This window comes from Lepus europaeus, chromosome 2, assembly GCF_033115175.1.
Source record: "Lepus europaeus isolate LE1 chromosome 2, mLepTim1.pri, whole genome shotgun sequence".
Lineage (NCBI taxonomy): Eukaryota > Metazoa > Chordata > Mammalia > Lagomorpha > Leporidae > Lepus > Lepus europaeus.
In genome coordinates this window covers 157,361,933-157,385,947 of record NC_084828.1, presented here as the reverse complement: position 1 = coordinate 157,385,947, position 24,015 = coordinate 157,361,933, and the positions used below count along the sequence as shown (strand labels likewise).

At 37.4% G+C, this 24,015-nt stretch overlaps 1 protein-coding gene across 2 annotated transcripts in view; it reads left to right on the top strand.

Annotated features, from left to right (window-relative positions):
• Nucleotides 1-24,015, top strand: part of ZNF385D (zinc finger protein 385D) — a 371,759-nt gene that overhangs the window by 182,668 nt on the left and 165,076 nt on the right. The gene's annotated exons all lie outside the window — the stretch shown is intronic.

Sequence of the window (24,015 nt, the reverse complement as noted above, 5' to 3'; positions counted from 1 at the left end):
AGGAACTTTGCTTATTCCGTTTAATAAATATAGATGAAGTATGACTTGTAGGATTTTTTGAATTACATGATAATACTACTTGAAAATAATCCTTGTAAGTGTTCCCACCAGGCAAGAAAATAAAGTTGCTAATAAATTAGGTTATAAATTATAACTGGTTGATTAAACCTTAAAATAAAACTTAGATTCATTTTTAAAGCAAACCCTGTTTAAATAAGTGCTTTGTTTTTAGGTAAGTGGTCAGAATCATTTCAAATCCGCCATTACACCAATTGGTGGAAACATGATCTAATACTAAGATTATTGGTATAATTTGACATCTGAAAAAACATTAGGAGAACTGGAGCAACTGTTACAAAAATAAAATTTGCAAATCCTCAGAATTCACTCACAGACAGATGTATTCTTAGACTAAATTAGATGTGTTCAGGTAAGGAAGGAAGAGGATTATGTTATAAAGCTATACCCGCCCTTTCCAGACAGCGTTAACCTTGGCAGTATTTCTTCCTTTAGAGAGAAGAGGAAGGGTATGTGTGGCAATGGCTGAAATCCTCAGGATTATGGAAGGAAACTTGAAATACTTGCAGAAGCACCTCTGGTGGCATTGTACACTAGTCTTTCATTCCCTCATAGTATGATCTCAACAAATGCAGGGCTGTTTGACAGATGAAGAGTTTGTATTCCAACTGAGTATTACAGCTTGTAGACTATTTGAAGAAGAGACTAGATAGGGGCCCCTGAAGAATAGTGTATTTTTACACTTATAATGCTCCCCTACTCTGTAAACTAAATAATGTGGTCTTTGACGTTATAATATCATGCTTGCTTTATAATTTCAATTATCCTTTTAATTTTCTTAATAAAGTTACTAAAGTGTTTGGCAGAAAATGCTTCCAACTCAAATAACCCCCTTCCCTTCTTGTGGCTACTAAATCGGAATTCAGAGCTTCTTTGGGTAAATTTTCTATGTCATCTTTTTCTTTTTCCTCCAATTGAAAGGTGATTGAGAAAACAGTTCTATGAACTTTGGCAGCCAAAATTCATCATATGTCAGACAAAGAAGACACTTTGCTGGTTCTTATGAAAAATTTGAACAGTAGGAAATAAGTGCTTTGCATTTTGAAATTGCCTTGAGACCTGTGCATCTAGATTAATGTTTTAGCAGATATTCAGCTCATAATTAGAGATTATGCTTTTGTGGGGTAGAAAACCACCTTAGAATGAAGGATTGGGGGCTGAAATGCAATGTGCATTGGTATTCAGAAGAGAGCACACTCCGACTTTCATACCTATCTTTGTCTTTATGGATCTAGAAAGTTTATTTCTGAAGATAACTTTAGTTTGCTTCACGAACAAAGCTTTATGACTCTTTTTTTTAAAAAAAAATTACTTTAATCTAAAGTGATTCAATGGAGAGCAATGTATTTCTCTGTAGTAAGTTATTGTTGCCCTTGGCTGGATCAAGGTGAACATAGAGTCTTGAGATAGACAATACAGTTGGAGAAACTGGAAACTGACAATCCATTCTAATTGTTAGCAGTGGACTAGTATTCTATATTGTTTATGTCATGTGTATCTTGTTTTTCCTATTTTATACATTTACACACACACGCATTCAAAAATTTCATTGAAAATTCTCTTTTGGTTTCATTTTCCATGAATTTTTGAATCCCTCTAATGTGTATGTACGTGTGTATTTGTGCATGCTTTTGTATTGTGTGTATATGCATGTGTGCGTGTATGTGTGCGTTGAGTGTTTTTCTTCACATATACATAGATATTCCAGCCCCTGGTGGTACGTCAAAGTGAATTCCTATATACATTGTGTATATATAGTACATGTGTTTGCATGTGCAAATGTTTGTAGTAGAATGTTTTTGAAGAATGAGGGTGTGTTTTGAAAGAAGGATTTACTGTGAGTACTAAAAGGAAGACATAACAAAAGGTTCTATGCTACTTATGAGCCCCTTTCTCACTCATCTACATTAGTTGAACTCTTAGAGAAAAGTTGTTAATCACAGTGTATGTTCACAAATAATGAAATAAAAATCATTTATATTTCAGAAGTTGTTTGGGATGTTTTGACCCAGAGTTGATGCTGGTCCAAGGGTAATGAGAGACATTAAAATAATTTGTTTTGGGGAGTTAGGCTATGGAACAGGAGCTGGACACACTGCTAAGAACACTGGTGCTAGAGCTAGGAGAGGTCAGAAGAGGCTGGAGAAATGCCAGACACTTGGTCATCACACCCTCAATTAACTTACTGGCTCTTTTTTAAACATGGAATACCAGACACCTCTTGGCAAAAAAAAAAAAAAAAAAAAAAAAAAGGAAGTGAATTGGATTGATATCTCAAGCAGGATTGGTTGGAAGTGAGCAGCAAAGTGCAACAAACAGGACAGAACAGCAGGGGAAAAGACAGTGACCTGCAGCTATTATTGCCAGGTGGCAGTAAAAATGTGGGGACACGTGGTATCATGGTATTGTGTCACAGTCAGCAAATTGCTGTGCAGGCCGTATTTCTGCCTTCATGACCCCACAGCATATAAGGAAAAGAGCAAGTTATGAGAGGGGCCTAAGAGACTCACCTTTTCATTTGACTTCCATCAACCAGTGGCTGTGCCCTCTGGAAGGCTTTCCCTTTGTGGAAGGGTTGTTCCTTGATTGACAGATTCTAACTGCTTTCTACTCAGAAGAAAATGGAATGGATTTTATTCTTGAAAGGAACCTGTTGCTGGGATTTGAAGTCTTAAAATAGAAGTTGCCATTTCTTTCACATCTAAAAGATCTGATTGAGAATGGGAGTTGTAGCAAACCAAAGCTTACTGCAGATAGATTTATTTTAAAAGTTTTCTTTTTCAAAGAGCCAAAATCACATATAATGCAGTCTTTTTTTTTTTTTTTTTTTTTTTTTGCCATGAAGACAAGGTTACTAAGGATTACTTTGAGAAACTATAAATCCTATTACAGAGAAAGTAACTGAAACAGGGTAATGCAAGACCCGCCAATATATTGACTTCCCTGGCTATCATTAATTTGTTTTTTTTGATTTTGTTTATAATTTAAAAAATAGTGCCCCTTTACCAGGACAGTGCATCATAACCATTGGGTAAACCATCAGATTGGAATTCACATGGAGTATTGGAGAATGGTATCATTCAAGGAATAGATAGAGGAACAGAGTCTTGTAAAGAGATAAGAGAAGCAGCAAGTATGTGAGAATTAAGCAGGAAATCCACATCAGGCTTTCATTTGTTTTGATAAGTCAAAAAAACTAATAATCATAAGTGATAATTATGAGAATCTTTTATGTGTTTGGAAATGTCATAATTATGTTCTTTGCAAATATAATCTCACTTAATCCCTACAACATACTTAGATTCCACACGCTATTTCATTTATAAGTAATCTTGCTTAAAGGGATTAATTAACTTGCCTGCTATCTCACCACTAGTAACAATTAGGAGTAGTGCCTTGAAGGGGTAGTAGACTTGAGTAGTTGATACAGATAAATGGTAATAATTCAAAACACTAAACATTTAGATATTTTCTTGGTTTGTGATGTGAACTTTTAAGGAAAAAAATGTGATGGGAATAGAGTGAACCAACCAAGGCACAGATGCTTTTGATATGAAAAACCAGGGTTTTTAGACTAGTTATTGAAGAAATGTTTATAACTAGAAAGGACTGGTTTTTTTGTTTGTTTGTTTTTAAGAAATAGCCACACTGTCTTCCACTGGCTGCACTGATTTACATTCCCACCAACAGCATATAAGTGTTCCCTTTTGTCCACATCCTCACCGCCATTTGTTAATCTGTGTTTTGAATTTTAGTCTTTTTTTTTTTTTTTTTTTTGACAGGCAGGGTTAGACAGTGAGAGAAGGAATGAGACAGAGAGAAAGGTCTTCCTTCCGTTGATTCACCCCCAAAATGGCCGCTAGTGCCGGCGCGCTGTGCCGATCTGAAGCCAGGAGCCAGGTGCTTCTCCCGTGATGGTGCAGGGCCCAAGCACTTGGGCCATCCTCCACTGCCTTCCCAGGCCACAGTAGAGAGCTGGACTGGAAGAGAGGCAACCAGGACAGAAACGGCACCCCAACCAGGACTAGAATCCAGGGTGCCTGCACTGCAGGCAGAGGATTAGCCAAGTGAGCTGATGTGCCGGCCGAAAGGACTGTTCTTAAGGAGGTTACAAGTAGTGAGAATGGGACCCGAAGACTTTTGTGGACAGAGTGAATGATATATTTAGGATTTCAGAGACAGGACAGTTTCTTGTAAATCAAGTCAAGATATGACACTAAGAGGATGTTACATGCTAAATTAATTGTGTGTGTATTTTCTCTGTATGAAGACAGTATGGCAAACATTTATGAGTACTAAGTAAGTTAATTTATGTTCATATTTGACTTCATATTGTTGGCTTTTAAAACTAAACATTAATCATGTAATCAGCTCATTAAATGTTAGTTTTGGTGAATAATGATTTTGGAAATGGATTTAATTTCTCCCTCATTTTGTTCTAGTTCACTAACCATTCAGTGATTTTTCTCTCTGGGAGTGGGGTGTATTTAAGTATTAAAGAAACATGTGGACTCTTTATTTCCTTTTTGTTAGGTAAAAGAGACCGTTGTAACATAGTTTAGTGCTGAGGTTCAACTCCCAACTCCACTTCTGATTCCAGCTTCCTGTTAATGCACACCCTGATAGGCAGCAGGAGATGGCTCATGTACTTGAGTCCTTGTCATCCGCATGGGAGAACCAAGTGGAATTCAGAGCTCCTGGCTTTAACCTTACCCAGCCCTGGATGTTGCAGGCATTTGGGAAGTGAACCAGCAGATGGAAATCCTCTTTGTCTCTCTTTCTTCCTGCCTTTCGAATAAAATGAAAATAAATAGATAGGTAATTTTTTTTCAAAATAGTTGTGTTTATTGAGGAGACAGTGAGTCACTTGTGGGGAAAAAAGCATAAAGTTTCAGTTTACTGCACTATAATTCAAAAAAGACCCAAGGAGCCTTCTGAAACTTTTCATGCTCTTTTTTTTTTCTTTTTAGTTACCATACCCAGCATGTGATAATAAGATGCTGTAAACATATACAATTTTTGAAAAAGATTTTATTTATTTGAGAAAGAGACAATGATCTTCCATCTACAGGTTCACTCCCCAAATGGCCACAATAGACATGGCTGGACCAAGCTAAAGCCCGGAGCCAGGAGCTTCTTCAGATTTTCCCACATGGGTGACAAGGTCTCAAGGACTCAGGCCATCTTCTGCTACTTTCACAGGCACATTAGCAGGAAGCTGGATTGGAAGTGGAGCACCCTAGAGAGCAACCAGTACCCATATGGGAAGATAAGCAACACAGGTAGCAGCTTTAGCTGCCAAACCACAACTCTGGCCCCCAGCATTTAATTTTTTAAAAAAGATTTATTTATTTTATTTGAAAGGCAGAGTTACAGAGAGAAAGGGAGAGACAGAGAGCAAGAGATCTCCCATCTGTAGGTTCACTCTCTAAATGGCCACAACTGCCAAGGAATCAAACTGGTGTCCATATGACATGTCAGCATTGCAGTAGGCAGCTTAACCTGCTATGACACAGCAACAGCCCTTAAATTTTTATTACATATTATAGAAAAACATCATGGAGTTGAGATGAGTGTGAGTATTTTTGTTGTCGTTTGTCTCCTTATTAGACATAGAGTAACAGCCACATCCCTTCTACTCTCTGCCCACCTCTCACCCACAAATGAGAAAAGAAGGAAAAAAAAACAGGAATAAACACTTCCTTCACTCAGTAATTTTAACTATCTTATGTTATTGGTCATCTAAATTAATTTTAGTGATTCCCCCAGTGAAAAATATATAACAGTATAAAGATAAAAGGAATGCAACTCATTTTATCATATTGCAATTTTATAATTTTTATTTATCTTTTATTGATTTAAAAGAGTTTTATTGATTTAAAAGTTTTTAACTTCAGTTGAAGTTACCAAAAGGGAGCATCCTAATCTGTACTCCCCCATAGATGTATGAGTTGTTATTATTCTACATTTTCATAAATGCTTTTTATTTAAAGATTTATTTTATTTATTTGAAAGACAAAGTTACATTACAGAGAGAGGTAGAAACAGAGAGAGAGGTCTTCCATCCGATGGTTCACTCCCCAGATGGCCGCAACGGCCAGAGCCGTGCCAATCTGAAGCCAGGAGCCGGAAGCTTCCTCTTGGTCTCCCACGCAGGTGCAGGGGCCCAAGGACTTGGGCCATCTTCCACTGCTATCCTAGACCAGAGAAGAGAGCTGGATCAGAAGAAGAACAGCTGGGACTAGAACCAGCACCCATATGGGATGCCAGTGCTTCAGGCCACAGCACCGGCCCCTCATGAATGCCTTTTAAAAAAGTATCAGTCTGTTGAATGGAAACTAGAATCTGAAGTAATGCACATTTTCAAATGGTTGCTGTGATCACTAAATTTGATCAATTTTTCTTAGTTTATTAACATAAACTTTTCCCTTTTTGTGCAATGTCTATTTTCTGTTAGATTATGACTTTCTGTAACTATATTGTCCAAGTTCTATATACCTGAAAATTATTAATCATCTGTGAGATTGTAACATATGTCTTTGTTCTATTTAGGGTGAGTTTTGATGAACTCTTAGTTTTTTCTTTGATTTTTAAAAAGTCTTCTTTGACACCTGTACAAGTTTTATTTGAAAGTCAGAGAGGTAGAGACAGACAAAGTCAGGCAGACAGACACAGGGATATTTTCCATCCATTAGTTCACTCCCGAGACACCTGCAGCAGCCAAGGCTGGTGTGGGCTTTCCACGAAGCATCTTAACTGTTGTGCCAAACTTCCGTCCACAAACGTTCTTAGTTTAAGTTATTTGAAATCTTTATTTTTGGCTTATATTGAAAAGCGTTTTCCTGTCATACACACTTTAAAATATTTTCCCCTTCTAAATGGTAAAGTTTAAATCTGTAATCTACTAGGAATTAGCTTTTGTGTATTGGATTAGGTATAAATCCAAGTTCTTCTTTTCCCCCATAAGTGTAAGCAGTTGTCCCAGTTCATTTAATTGAGTTGCGGTTTCTGTCTCTATTGAACAACAGGGACGTCTGCCGCAGGTGCACCTTATGTCAGAGTGCTTGACCTTGCTCTGGAGTGCCGTTCCCCCAGCTGGTGATGTGCTTCCTTCCTCGCCACCTTCAGAACTTCTCCTTGTTTTTTTCTGTGTGACCACAGATGATAATTTTATATTTCAAATTCAACACTTCCTCAAACTTTTTCAGTCTCTCTTCCTGTTTTAATATTTATCCTTCTTTCTTAATGTTTCTTGAAAGTGTATGTGCTTATCTAATTGATTTATCTTAAGAAAAAATTTTCCCTTTTAATTAAAGATTTATTTATTTATTTATTATTTGAAAGGCAGTGTGACTGAGAGACAGGGAACTACAGAATGAGAGAGATCTTCCATCCACTGGTTCACTCTCCAAAATGCCTGCAACAGTCAGGGCTGATCCAGGCTGAAATCAGAAGCTAGGAACTCCATCCAGGTCTCCCACAGAGATGCATGGACCCAAGCACTTGATCTATCTTCTGCTGCCTTCTCAGGTATGGGCTGGAAAAGAAACAAGGGATCCAGAACTCGAACCAGCACTTTGATATGGCATGCTAAGTCTTAATCCCTGCACCAGGATGCAATACTTGTGTCTTACTTATTTTATTGTTTTTCTACCCTACATCACATCACCATGTTGATGAAAAGGGGTTTCATCTGTTTGATTTACTGCTAGAATCCCAGCACCCAGAAAACTGCCTACTGCATAGTCATGGCTCTTGTAAGACACATTGGATAAGTGGATAAATTAGCGCAGCAATTTTTGAAAATGGATCTGCTTATGGGCTTCAGGCCTACTTCTTTTTCTCTGGGTGAGGGCCCCTATCTCAAACTATAGCTTTATAATAAGATTTTATTCTCATTCTTTAAGGACACTCTGTCTATTCTTGATACTTCCTTCTTCCCATGTGAAATTTAGAATTATTCCATTAAATCCCATGAGAAGTCTCTTTGCTATTTGATTCACATTGCATTGACTCTATAGTTCCACTTAGAGAGACCATAGAGAAGTCATTATTTGAATTTTCCTGTCCATAAGGATGATCGCTCATTTATTTAGTTGTTTGTGTAATGTCTAAATGTTTTACAGATGTTCTTTATAGAGTTGTGTACTGTTTGATAAATGCTTCTTATTGTAGAAATAGTTAAATTATTTGTTGGTCCATAGAATAAATTTTGAAATGCTTTTAACTAAACATTGTCACAATACATTTTAAAAAATAAGTCATAGAATATTGTGATTTTTAAAATAACATTTTAAAAGAAATCAGTGAATTAATTCATCAGAAATTTTTCATTTACCAACATTATGAAAATCATAAAAGAACATAATTGAAACTATTAAGGTTAAAGGCCAAAAGTACTTTGCTATTAACTTACAGCTTTTCTCTGACTACATAGCATCATATGACCCATCCCCAACAAAATTCAATAGTCCTTCCCTTGTGTTTCTTTTTCTTTTTTTTTTAAATTTATTTTATTTTTTTTGACAGGCAGAGTGGATAGTGAGAAAGAGAGAGAGACAGAGAGAAAGGTCTTCCTTTGCCGTTGGTTCACCCTCCAATGGCCGCCGCGGCTGGCACACCGTGCTGATCGGAAGGCAGGAGCCAGGTGCTTATCCTGGTCTCCCATAGGGTGCAGGGCCCAAGCACTTGGGCCATCCTCCACTGCCTTCCCGGGCCACAGCAGAGAGCTGGCCTGGAAGAGGGGCAACCGGGACAGAATCCGGCGCCCAACCGGGACTAGAACTCGGTGTGCCGGCGCCGCAAGGCAGAGGATTAGTTTATTGAGCCACGGCGCTGGCCTCCCTTGTGTTTCAAACTACAACCCTGTGTAACAGCAATTACTGTACTATTGTGTTGTGTGGTAATGACATGCATCCATATTTCTCACTAGATTGCACACTCATTGCGAGCAGGAATGTTGTCTTATCTTTGCACCCACAGACTTAGATGGAGTGCTGCAGTAAGAATGTTCGCGTGATAAGCTGACAAGAATTAAATTGGACATCCAAAGAGATTATAGAACCTCCCCACGATAAAGCCTTCAAAAATTGGACAGAAATTGCCCTTTTGAAATGTCTTTCTTTCAAAACCCTCTTTCCTCTAAGACACTAATGTCACTTGGCTCCTGTGACTCCTCCACCTCTCAGCTGTTCAGTCTCTGTCAGCTCCACAGACATCAGTGCTCCCCCAGGAATCTCTCTCGAGCCCTCTCTCTTCTAACTTTACTCAAAACTCCATTATTTAACATTTAATCCCATATCTTCAGGTACACTAAGGATTCTTAAGTTTATAATGTCAACACTGAACACACTTTTACACTCTTAAGCCTTATTTCTAACTTCCTACGTATCTATAATATATCTCACGAAACCCATTGTTAGTACGTAAAATTTAATAGGCTCCCAAAGTGAACTCAGTAATTCATACAACTTTCTGAAATATGCCATTCTTCGTTTATTCATGTGATGGTCAGTGTTGCTTTTATTCATCTTGTTACCCAAATGAAAAGAATCATCTTTCCTCAGGTCTAATTTAAAACAAATAATAGTGGCCCAAAAGCCGGACTCCTAAAAATCTCACCAATCTGTCTTTTAGTATCCCAGTTGTCCCTGGCTGAATTATGACCAATGATTTTCTGCCGCACTAGTCCAACATCCTTCTGATTAGTCTTTTGGACTCCAGATTGACTTTGTTGCTTCAGGTTCTTGTCCAAATTATTTTTCTAACACACACACACACACACACACTTATGATATATGTATTTGAGTTGAACATTTTCTTATAGATTAACAATGCTCAAAGGACAAAAGTCCAATCACAGGCATACCTGATTGCCCTTGCTGCTTTCTTCCCTTTCTTACACATTATTCTCCATTCATTCCTAAATTTTATTTTTTAAGTGTTTATTTTTTCTCACCTACCTTTAAGGTGGAGCAACAAAGACAGAGAGATGGATCTTCCATCTGCTATTTGTTTCCGAATGCCTGCAACAGCCAGAGCCAGGCCAGGCCAAGGCCAGGAGCCAGGAACTCCATCCTGGACTTCCCTGTCAGTGGCAGAGGCCCAACCACTTGAGCTGTCATCCACCTCCTCCAGTGATGTGTTATCAGGAAGCTGGATCCGAAGTGGCTGGAATGGAGGCTTCACAATGCCCACCCTCATTCCTAAATTTTAAATGTTTACTGACAACATCATGTTGTTTCATACCTTTACACAGGTTATTTCTACTATATACGGGGTCCTCTAAAAGTCCATGGAAAGTGTATGTACTGTGAAAAAATGCATAAATTTAAAAAATTTATAATTTAATTCAACTTTTAATTCAAATTTTTCTTGAAATTATTGAGACTTTATTTTTTTTAAATTTTTATTTAGTAAATGTAAATTTCCAAAGTACAGCTTATGGATTACAATGGCTTTTTCCTCCCCATAACTTCCCTCCCACCCGCAACCTTCCCAACTCCCGCTCCCTCTCCCATTCCATTCACATCAAGATTCATTTTCAATTATCTTTATATACAGAAAATCAATTTAGTATATATTAAGTAAAGATTTCAACAGTTTGCACCTACATAGAACTTAAAGTGTAAAATACTGTTTGAGTACTAGTTATAGCATTAATTCACATTGAACAACACATTAAGGAGAGAGATCCCACATAAGGAGTAAGTACACAGTGACTCCTGTTGTTGACTTAACAATTTGACACTCTTGTTTATGGCGTCAGTAATCTCCCTAGGCTCTTGTCATGAGTTGCCAAGGCTGTGGAAGCCTTTTGAGTTTGCCAACTCCAATCTTATTTAGACAAGGTCATAGTCAAAGTGGAAGTTCACTCCTCCTTTCAGAGAAAGGTACCTCCTTCTTTGATGAACCATTCCTTCTACTGGGATCTCACTTGCAGAGATCTTTCATTTAGGTGTTGTCCCCCCCCCCCCCCCGAGTGTCTTGGCTTTCCAAGCCTAAAATACTGTCATGGGCTCTTCAGCCAGATCCAAATGCAGTAAGGACTGATTCTGCCTTTCTATGAGTCTGCTGTGTATCCCACTTCCCATGTTGGATTGTTCTCTCCCTTTTTCATTCTACCAGTTAGTATTAGCAGACACTAGTCTTGTTTATGAGATCCCTTTGACTCTTAGTCCTGTCATTATGATCAATTGTGAACAGAAATTGATCACTTTGACTAGTGAGATGGCATTGGTACATGCCACCTTGATGGGATTGAATTGGAATCCCCTGGCACATTTTTAACCATACCATTTGGGGCAAGTCAGCTTGAGCATGTCCCAAATTGAGACTCTTTAATTATCATTTCACCTTTTCCATCTAAATCTTCCCTACCCATCTAGCTCAAATATCATCATTCATTTGTAGTCTTCTGTGAAAGACTTGAACTGAGCGACTGACTTCTCTCCCCTGCTTCCATGACACTTTGTGCTTATCTTTATTTCAAACTTGCTAACTTGAGTTAAAATTGTATTAATATGTTTTCCTTCCCTTCATTGTTGTGAGTTTCTACCTGGTGGCTGGAACCATTTGCTTTGTGTTATTGTGTCTGCCTCAGCGGATAGGTCACATATCCATCCTTGAATAAAACTGCACAAGGGTCCAGGAAACATCTTTGCCCGTCCAGAGAGCATCCTTCCTCTCTTGTCAATGCTAGGTGAGTGTTGTCCTTCCTGAGAGCCTACACATGTTCAGCCTTTGCCTTAAAGACTTATCAAGCATCTCAAACCTTTCCATATGTCTTCAACTCATTATTTTTAATTCTTCATCATATTAACTGATCTCTCAATAATCAATACAAAAGTTCTTAATGGTTCTATATTTTACCATGATCTTAAGCACAGGAGGAAAAGCATAAGAGTGTTATTATTTCTCCTATGTGCATGTCCTTGAAGATCTAGAAATGATGGTATATGAAAACTTCATCACTGTGTTATGGATCCTAAATGTGCCTGGATCTATTTCAAGTACTTTGCATATCTTATCATTTTCCTCTTCCTAGTACTCTTTGCCAAGGTAAAAAAATTAGTAGGTGATCATTCTTGAAAGCCAATCCACATCTAACCGCCCGAAGATTTGTACTCCGAGATAACTTTTTCTTTAGAATCAATTCCATCTCTCCATTTATCAGGCTCAGCTGGCTCTTTCACTAGCTATTTGAACATTATGCTGTCTTTACTTTTTTCTTGTGTGAATTTATAAGATAAGGTGTAAATGGTTATAGGAACTCTTGCCAAGCCATGTCACGCTGTACATGATCTGTTCTGGTTGAATGTTTTAGAACTGTTTGGAATTCAGCTTAACAGCCTGACATTTGATCTTTGATGTGTTTTTCTTAAGAGTTAACATCACCAGAAGTGTGCAGGCAGGCGATTCTTTTGCCAGATAATTAGCAGAAGACTATTTAGCACCAGTGCATTTTCTTCATTGTGATTACCTGTTGTCTGTGTTTGTTTTTGCAATGAGTCTTTCACAAAATACAAATTGTTATCCAGAAAGATCTCAGAACAGATTTACAAAGTTTCTTTAAAATGCTTAATCAGCCAAAGAGAAAGGATGAAAATGTAGCCTTAACTGTCTTTCATGTTCTTTCATGATGGAAGGAATTACGTATTCCAAGAAAGGAGAAAATTGTTTTAAGAGTTCCCAGAAGATTTTAGAGGAAGTAGCATTATCCTAAATCTTGTTCTTAATGTAAAAATATTATTCAGAAGACTGATAATTTAAATGGGGTTGTTTATTTAAGTGGGGTTGTTTTATGATCAAATAGAGGCAACATTAGTAACCCTTTACTTGTAAATGTTAATTGATTGATGCAGACGCTAAGGAATGTTGACAAGTGTACATTTGTGGGGGCCAAGATTACTCTTTTATAGATTTATTATTTAAAACATATTCAGAAATAACTGATTTTATGCCAAAATGCCACAAAGATCAAATGTAAACAATCCCTTGTCTTCCAAGACTTCCTTAAAATAATTTTAAACACATGCAAAGAGAAGAAATACTTGAAAAGGAAAAGGTATTTTGCATCACCAAGAGTTTAATGCTTTAAATACTCCTGGAAGCCAGAGGGTGGATGGGAGTGCAAGGAAAAGAAAAACAATGAGCACAAAATAAGAACCCTGGTGAAGGTGTAGAATTAAGGTCTGAGACAGAATTCAGGTGAACAAAGCAAAAAGTGTGAGAAGTAGGTTTAAAAACATAGGGATTGGTTGAAAAGATAAAAATTGTTTTATATTAAGATAAAAGTAATTTTTAAGAAATTAACAAATATTGGGGCCTGTGCTATGGTTCATTGGGTTAACGCCCTGGCCTGGAGCACCGGCATCCCATATGGCCGCCGGTTCAAGACCCGGCTGCTCCACTTCTGATCCAGCTCTCTGCTATGGCCTGGGATAGCAGTGGAAGATGGCCCAAGTCCTTGGGGCCCTGCACCCACGTGGGAGACCTGGAAGAAGCGCCTGCTCCTGGCTTCGGATCGGCACAGCTCCGGCCGTTGCGGCCAGTTGGGGAATGAATCAGCAGATGGAAGACCTCTCTCTCTCTCTCAACCTTTCCTCTCTCTGTGTAACTCTGACTTTCAAATAAATAAATAAATCTGTTTTTAAAAAAGAAATAAACAAATAATGTATAGAAATTAAATGTGAAAAGGGAATAATAGAAAAGTATGTTTTTTATGTGTGAGAGTCAAAACTGAGACAGAATTTCAAGCAATTGATGGAGAATAAATAAATATAAGTACTTTGTTTGTGGCTAAGCAGTTTTCTTTGGAATGAACCATGATTTATAGTGTTGGAAACATAGAAAAAGAAACCTAATCTTACTGCATTACCTGATCAGCAGACAAAAATGTTGATAAAAATAAAAGCAATATTAACATTGTTTATTACTTTCAAAATTTTGAGTCACTCACAAAGTCTAGAAAAATGGATTGTATGTAAAAGAAGGAATATTTCAATTAGAAAATCTTGGACATTTGAAAGTATAAGTGTAATTGAGAGAATGTGGGCTTTGGAAATTGAAGGAGAAAATATGTGTTAAAATGAACAGAGAATTGGGGATTTTTTTAAAAAAAATGTATTTTATTTATTTAAAAGGCAGAGTTACTTGGAGAGAGAGATAGAGATAGAGATAGAGATAAAGATCTTCCATCTGCTGATTCACTCCCCAAATGACCACAACAGCTAGGGCTGAGCCAGGCCACAGCCAGGAGCCAGGAGTTTCTTCTGGGTCTCCCACATGGGTGGCAGTGGCCCAAGCATTTGGGCCATCTTTCCCAAGCGCATCAGCAGGAAGCTGGACTGGAAGTGGAGCAAATGGCGCTAGAACCTACACCCACATGGAATGCTGGTGCTGCAGGTGGCAGCTTAACACACCAGCCCCAGAATTCAGGATCTTAACTCAAGTTAATGGAATCAAACAAACAAGTGGAAACCTACTATGTATAGTTCTAAAATAACAATAGAATGTTCAAATTAATAAATCTTTGGAAGGTTATTTAGAGGAGTGTTAGAAAAAGACAAAAATGTGATAGTGTATACATGCTAAAGTCTCTTCCTTCTTAGCGTCTAGAGATTTAAAGATGTTAGTATATTATTAGAGCTATGATGCTGACAGAAAAAAGCCTTAAACAGTAATATTAATAATAAGCATTTTGAACATTATTCTCTGAGATTGGAAGGTTAGAGTGGAGAGTTTTGCTTTCCATCTGAAGCTGTTTTGTTACCATTTGCGTATTATTTGCTAAAAATAAAAATAGGAAAGAAATTATATCACAATATATTGCAAGAATTCCTATGGTGGAAGACTTGAGATGCTTGGGAAATATGAAATAAGCTATGTAGTGTTCCAACCACCAAAATAAACTCTTAAAGCAGTGGTTCTCAATGAGCTGGCTTATAGAAATCGTTTGAGGTTTGCAAACCCTTTTTTGCCTTGTGACAAGTAGCTTAAGTGATTATAGCTTTTATTTTAATTTATACTATAATTTATACACCAAGGATCCAATAGCACTGATTGGGGATTTTTAGTTATTTTTTATATTTTTTTAGAGATTTATTTATTTATTTGGAAGAGTGTCAGAGTCTGAAAGGAGAGACAGAGAGATCTTCCATCTGCTGGATCACTACCCAAATGTCCACAACAACCAGATCCTGGCCAGGCTGAAAATAGGATCCTGGAACTCCATTTGGATCTCCCACTTGGGTGGAAGGGGCCCTAGCACTTGGGCCATCTGCAGCTTCCTCCCCAGACACATTAGCAGGGAACTGTATTGAAAATGGAACAGCCAGGTCTCAAACCAATGCTCTGATATGGGATGCCAGCCAGTGTGACTTCACCTGCTGAGCCACGACACCACTCCCTCATTATGTATTTGTAAAAAATATGTGCTTGTACATGTGATTTATATTATGGAAAACATCAAAAGCGTTAAAAATGTAACAGAGCAGTGCATGTACCTTCATGGTTAAGAGAGATGCTTAGGTATTTGGTTGCCTTCACCTGGGGTTCACGTGGCCTTGATCTTTTGGATTTCTAAGTGTAGGAGATACCTTTGACCTCATCTTTTCCTGACTTTTGTATTTGAGAACATCTTGCTTACCACCTGGCCTTTATTGTATTTGAGTCAAGCACCTAACTCAATTCAACTTAACCTTAGTCCATTTAAGTCCTTACAACACATTAGTGAGTGAAAAACAGGTATAGTATAAAAAAAAATGAAGTGAAACAATATTGTAGTAATTTTTTGGAGATGAAAAACGTCCTACACTATAGTAAAAGCAAGTCAGTTGTTGGAGATACTTTATGGTAGCCCTTGTTTATTTCAGTTTATTCTGGTTTACCTTTCTGCACCTTTTATTTTTTTTATTTAGTTTTGGTTTTGTTAATGGGTATGCATGTCTGCCTGTTGGTTTCCCAACTGCCAAGAAACTCACATTCAGCTCTGGATTTTAGATAAGTTCAAAAGTTTGTGTACATCCTGTACACATTTGAGGGTCAGCGTGATGTACAACTTGAACACTAGATTTTATTAAGTCTGAATTTAAGTCTTGAGCTGCCTGATAATATATGGATGATCATAACAAACCATATGTCCTGGCTCTGCTTCAACTTCCGTTCTCTGAAATGCAGATAAAACTATATTCTCTGCAAAATTATTTGGCTAAACATATTTCCTAGACATTGGTTTTCTGGAAACATCCAGTGTAAACATTCTAGTCAAAGGCATGTTACTTTATTACTAGAGTTTTGACCAGTGGTCCTTTGCTATCCTTGAGGAGGGACTTAAATAGTGAAACAAATCTGCTTTGTTTGGGGACTCTGGATTGTACCTTTAACAAAATCCCCAGGTAATCTCAGCTATACAGACAGGGTTTAGAGTGACTTGCTTCATTACATAGTAAGCATTTTAAGAGTTCGATTATTATTTAAAAAATGTACTTACTAAACCTGCAGCTATGTTATTTGGGTAACAGAAGGTAAATAAGATGCCACTAGAATTTATAAGGTTATGTGAACTTGGAAAAAGGGTGTCTAGCCTGACCTACTAACAGACCAGATGTGGTACCCTTGAAAAAAATTGCCTCTGAAGGGTTCCATAGGAATTATACATGTAATATAGAAGTAATAATGGTCACAGAAAAGAAAGAGACTTAGAGCAGTTAAGGGAACATAAAGCCACACTGGATTACATAAGGCATTGCCAGCGCAGCTGTGTCACTGGAGCCAAACGTCTGGGACAGGGGAGAATGGCAAATGAATCGAGAGAGGTAGCAGTAGGCTCATTTGTGGAAGACATGTTTGCCAAATGAAATGCTCTGGTGGCTTGAATTTCCCATCACTGGCTAAGAGGAAAAGATATATGGGCCACCTATGTGGGGGAAGATGTGATGTAAATTAGTGAATACCTCAGGGCAAAGAGAAGTAGAATATTTCAAGAAAACTCCAAGCCTCACCCAAATACAGATCAAAATAAATACAATAATGCCAAATTACAAGCAGTGAGAGACTACCTGTAGGAAACTGGTGGATAAATACTGATACAAAATTTGACGCATAAATAATACTTATACATGTAGGAGTAAATATACTTGTGCACATATCTGCACATAAAGATATGTGTGTGTGTGTGTGTACTTCAAAAAGTTCATGGCAAATGAAATTACAAGATAAGTTTCTTTTGTTACAAAAATATGTGAAATCTAAGCATATGAGGGATCTTTAGATTCATGGCATGAAAATAATATGCATGGATTTCAGAAGTCTTTTACACAAAAATAAACTGCTATAATTTCATTTTTCACAAACCTTTTGAGCCGTGCTTGTATGTACATTTTAATTTCTAGGTAAAACATGAAAACCAATGGCAGCATTACTTGTGTTCTCAATCACATATTTGTGTGTTGTCTTACAGTTTTACGTAGAAGAGATCCTACAGATTACCCCAGAGAAGGGATTTGTAGAAGACATTAAACAGTGATGCAAACTAAGAAAAATATAAAAAGAAACAAGAAAAAAGTGCAGAAAAAAATCACATAGTTCAAAACATGTAGGTCAAAACTTGTCTTTAAATTCAAACCAGTGAAAACCAAGAAAACGATTTCCATGGCTCACACCAATGTGCCATTGTTCAAATTTCTATAGATTTTACAACTTGCATTTTGCCACATTTTTAAAATACCTCATGTAAGCTGTTTGCAGGCTGGCAGCAGATAGTGCATTACTACTCTCATTTCAGTTCTCATCTCTGAATATTTCAATTCCTTGAATTCTTTTCTTCTTGCTAGACCGTTGCAGATTACATAATTATTGGGGCTAAAATTGATCATGTAAGCAAGGAAGCAGGCTAAGAAGGGTCTCAGTGGTCCACTGATTGTTTAAATTCTCCCGTTTAGGCACTATTTTAATTTTCATTTATCTTTTGTCCAGGGCATCCTAGAATAAGTGCTTGAATAAAATTATGCAGTAGTGCCTAGATTTTGTGCCATCTATTCTGTTTGTCATGAGTTGAATTGTGTCCCTTCCAAAATGATATACTGAAGGTAGAACCCCAGTGCTGCCCAGGACTGCAGAGCCTGACCTTATTTGGAAATAGTGTTTTTACAGAGATAATCAAGTTAAAATTGGGTCTTTGGGTAGGCTCAATGCCAGTATGACTGGTGTCCTTATGCAAAGTAGAAAGTTGAAAACACACATGCATAAGCAGGAAAAATAAAATGTTAAGGTAGAGAATTGGAGAGACCCATCTATAAGCGAAGTACCAGACTACTGACAAAATACAAGAAGATAGGAATAGGCAAGAAAGGACTCCTCTTTTCTGGTTCCAAAAGAACAATGATTTTGCCAACACCTGGACTTCAAATGTCCATCTTCTGAAACTCTGAGATAATACATTTCTGTTGTGAAGCCACTGAGTTTGCAGTGTTTGTTATAGTATCTTTCAGAAACTAACATATAAGTTAAAAACAAATTTAAAAGGTCAACTAACATGAGACTTTTAGGTCTTAATTTTTTTCAGTCAGGAAATAAATAAATAAATCCCTTCATCTAACAGCACTATGATCTTGTAAACAAAAGACGTTTAAAGCCAGAAAAGTAGAAAGGACATATTTTACAATAAAAGATATTCATTGAAATGTAGCCAGTTGTAATTCAGGTGCAAAATATACTGTCCTTATGTTTATTTTCATCTCAGAATACAGTCAGTTTCAACACCTTTCTCCCATGTCAGTGATCTGTCCAGGTGCTAGACACATTTGTGGACTTCTGATACAGCTAGTAATAGAAGGGATTTGGGGGACATACTGTCTTGCTCAGTCAATACTGCTATGCTCTCTGAAACATCCCATGTTGGCAGAATTTCAGCTGTAGAGCTATTGGATTGAATTACCTTCTACCTTACCCAGAGACCGCTCCTGAAGACCATTGTGACACCTGAGTTCTCTGTGTGCAGGCACGCACTGCAGGCATTTGTCGCCTCTGAAAGAGGTTTTGTTGTGTAAGCCTAGCAGAAGCAGGATCCTGATCAAAACATAAACTCTAGCCAAGACCCTGTAAGTGCAGATGACAAGGTTTCTGAAGTGTCTGATTAAACTATGACGTCTTCTGGAGACATTCGGACAATTGGGAAACTTTTGTTCTTTTTTGAAAAGAAAATATTTGTCTAGAAAAACATTTTTAAAGATTCATTTTACTTGAAAGGCAGAGTGACAGGGACAGAGGGAGAGACAGGCAAAGATCTTCCATCAACTAATTCATTCTCTAAAAGCCCACAACACTCTGGGCTGAACCAGACAGAAGCTAGGAACCAGGAAACTCCAGGTTCCCACTTTGGTGGCCAGGACCAAGTAGTTGGGTCATCATTTGCTACCACCCAGGTACCTTAACAGGAAGCTTGATGGTAAGCTGAGAAGCCAGAACTCAAACCAGGCACTCTGACATAGGATGTGAACATCCCAAATGGTAGCTTCACCTGCAGTGTCACAATGCCCCCTCCCTTTTGGGAAAAAAAAAATCGTAGCACTAGAAAAGGAAAACCATTTATAGAATGAAAATACCTTCTTGTTTTTCACAGACATTCCCACACACACATAGAATGTAGCTTTGTTCATTTATAAAATAAAAATACTAAATAGACTTTAAACATTTTTTTCATTGAGTGTTTCTGGGTTTCAGAGAAAGGAATGAGAACTAGAAGGGATACAAACATGGGTGCAATATTGTTCCTACTCACTCAGAACACCATACATAGGTGATTTCTCAAGTTGTGCCCAGGGTTAAAATGGCAAATTGTGTTGGTAACAATTCCATATTTCCATTTAAAAAAATTTATAGTGCAGGTATCTCTAGGCATTGCATGACAGAGCCAGAATATATTGGCTAAATGCAATTTGCATGAGCACATAAATGATTCTGAGAAAAAAAAATAATGTCTTAAGATACCCTCAAGCTTATCCATCCTTTGCTCTGAACTTCTTATGTTTCACTTTATTAACCTACTCATAGAACATTAGGGAAAATAGCCATGGCAGTCAGCTACTGACAGTGAAATGTTTCTTAAACTTCGACACGTATTTAGTACTTGGAGAGCATCCAAACACCTTTCTTTCATTTAAGTTCAAGCATTGATTTTCTGAAGAAAATCAGTTTCTCCTTAGGGACTATTATGGGTGTTAAACTTTGTCCATGAAGATGCTTGATTTAAAAAAAAAAAAAAAGACTTTCTAATGTTGGCACATACAGTGCAAATGAGAGAACTTGACAACCATTGCTCCATTTCTTAGATGACAATATGACTAGGCAATGTGCAAATTCTGCTCGGTGGCTTATAGTTGTGGATTCTACTCTCACAGCTGATATCCTGTATCCCATATTGTATCATGGAGTCATTCTCCCACATGTCTTTGCTTTTCATAAGCTCTCTCCACCCCCTTAGTCTAAGGTTTCTTTATGAATCTACATTTCACCATCAATATTGTTAATATTATCCAAGACTGATATTGTTTTGATATTGGACTTCAATGTTGTTCAACTAACTTAACCACACAACAGAGAGTTATGGAGCCCTTGATAAGTGTGAGTCATTCTGCTAATTGCTGGATGCACAGAACAGCGAAGCCTAAATCTGCCACTGACATTCCTCTATTGGTGAGATAAGCAAAGAATATCTTCAGGTATTATGATGGAGTGTTGCACAAAATGAATGGGTGGGGGTACCTAGACCAGTTGGAGGTCAGCTAAAAGTTCTGCAAGAAGAGATGTAAGACTTCAATGCTAAAAGTTGGTTAGGGTTTTGCCAGGGTAGACTGGCTAGAAAGCCTGGGACAAAGAATTTTCAAGTGAGAGGAAGTGAAATGAAATGTACAAAAGACTCAAAGGTAGAAGAGAGTGTGGTATATTAAAAAATAGGCTGATCCCTTATTGAATTTCTACGACTTATAAATGTTGTATTTTCTACTTAAATGTGTCAAATCAGCAGATTTAGACTTGTTCTGATTAGCCAGATGGATGAAATAAGCCTTTTCTGAGTTGCATCAATGTATTTGTTGAATGAACTCATGCATGTCCTTGGCTATTTGGCAAAAACAAAGACACCATGAGTCTTCATGTGTACCTAAGTAAACACTCCCTCCCACTCTTACCCTGTGCAGAGCTATGTCTTAGTCTTGGATGATTAACATTCCTGTTAAAGTACCTACCAACACAAGTTCCATAGAAATCAACATAAAGACATCTTCCCTCCAAATTATTTTACCTCATATGTGATGCTGAACGATTGTTACTCTTACTTTAAAATATTTTTAAAAGAAAAAAGAAGTGACTGATAAATATTCTAACCAAAACCCCATATTTGTGTTACTGAAAATTTTATGACCATTAGTACTTTGTCATTTTTGCTTCCAGTTGTTCTGTACTTTAAAAAAATGAAGCATTACAGAGGTAGCTTTGGCCCTTTTTAGTCCCCCTATCTCATGCTTATATTCGGAAAAGGCTTCAACTAGAAATTTGGTATGTGCCCTTCTTGCATTCTAGTTATCATAGACATGTATATTAAATTTGCATCCTCAAATAATTTACAGAATTTTTGTGTGTGTGATTGTTGCCAAGTTATTATTATGAAATATTCTAAATGTGTGTAGAAATGTAGTACTAAAATAAATACCCAAAAACCTACCATTTAGCTTCAACAGTTATCAACCCAGAATCAGTTATATCTTTAGCCATTAACTTCCTAAATCCTCTAAACTACTCTCAAGAAAATCTTTGGTATATATTTTACTATGTGTTTCTCATGATAATAAATTTTAAACATAATCATGCTAAATTATTGTAACTGAATTTTTGAAAACCCATTATTATTATTAAAAATTCAGTTTTACTTTCCTCCAAATGTCTACTAATACTTGTGATATAGTTTGTTAGAATCTGGATCCATGTAAGTTCCGTTGTCTGGAATTGATTGTTATGTCCCTTTGAGTATCGTTAAAGTTTTAAGTCTTCCCTCAGTGATTCTCTAGCTATTTATTCAAATTATCATGCCATTTGGTCTGGTAGTTTCCCACAATTAGGAATTTGCTCGTCTTGTTTTTGCAGAGACCTTTTACTTGACTTTGTCCTCCTATCTCCTACAAACAGGTAATTACATCTAGAGTCTTGAACGCATTCAGGTTTGATATATTTTGGCAAGACTTTCCCCATTGGTGTTATTTTACTTCCTTAGGAGATACCTGATGTCTGGTTGTCTCTTTTATTCATTAGTAGTAATTGATGGTCATTGCCTTGACACATTATTTCCTTAAGAGTAGGGTTGTACAATGGCATTATCTTATTTTCCTATTTCTTTATTTGGCTGTACATGTGTGATTTTTAAGTGCTTGAGGTCATATTGTAGCTATTCTGCATTTGTTTTTACCCCACATGCTGATAAATTATTTGGGACGTGGGCTTCTCAAGCAACTTCTTAACAGCTGGGCAAAATACCTGCTACTAATAAATATTTAAAGTGCTCATTGTAACTTCTTTATGGTATTCTATCAAAGGCCAGCACACCGCGCTGATCCAAAGCCAGGAGCCAGGTGCTTCCTCCTGGTCTCCCATGCGGGTGCAGGGCCCAAGGACTTGGGCCATCCTCCACTGCACTCCCGGGCCACAACAGAGAGCTGGACTGGAAGAGGAGCAACTGGGACAGAATCTAGTGCCCCGACCAGGACTAGAACCCTGGGTGCCAGCGCCGCAGGCAGAGGATTAGCCTAGTGAGCCGCGGCGCTGGCCAGGAACTCCTTTCTAATGATCTATGGTACACATGAGCCAGAGCCTCCCCAGAAGTTGAGCACTTAGGTGATCTTAGATTCATTTTCAACACTGCTAAGTGCTGTCACATTTTCCTCCTATTTTTCCCAAGTCCTCATAAATACAAATATTGTCAGGATTGTTTTTGCAATCTATATAAAACTATATCTTGTTACTTTAAATTTAATTTTCACAATAAAAGTACATTTTATATTTTTACTTGATTTTCAGATCTTCTCTACAAAATTGCTTTTAAATAAGCCTTGATCATTCTGCTGTTGATATTTCATCTTTACATAATGATTGCTGGAGAGCCACTGTGTATCTACAGTGTAGCATCTCTGATTGATTTAGATGTTGCAAACATTTCCTCTGCAGTTTGTTTATGTTTACATGTATTTAGTTTTTATTTACTTAGTATAGTGGGTACGAGTACAGGTGGTGGATTTAAACTTCTAAGATTTAAATCATACTCTACATTTAGATCATAGCTCCTGCTGACTTCATGATGGTCCCTAAAAGTTTTCGTTGGTGAAATGAGAAGTTCGAAAGGGAGTCAACTCCTAGAGATAATTATGAAGAAGTAATGAAATAAGACAGGTAGTTCCTCTTCCACCCATGGAAATACCCACTTTAAGTTAACTATTATTGTTTTCTTCAAATATAAAGTTTAATATAGTTGTATTTATTTATCTTTTCATGGAATGCTATGGATCCCCACTACCATTTGGGCCATTTTCTACTCTTTCTGGGTTTTCTGCTGCTTGAGAGGGATGCTGGCATTTTTTGTAATTGCTATGAAATAATAGCTACAGAAGCAGCTACACTAATCACAGAAACAGTACAAGGCTCCATATACATTTTATATAATTCATTATTACAGCAAACCAACAGTGGCCATGATCTCCCCACTCTAGAAGCTGGGAAACAGAGACTTAGAGGACTAATATAAAGCAGCTAGCCAGAAAAAATAGAAAGATTATTTAAACTCTGCTATAACTGTTACTTTCTCATTTGGAGGAATGAAAAAGGTTGCCATTGTATTATAGTGGCAGGAACCTGGAGTTGGAGGTGGTGAGTTGGTTTCCTCTCCTTTTTGGT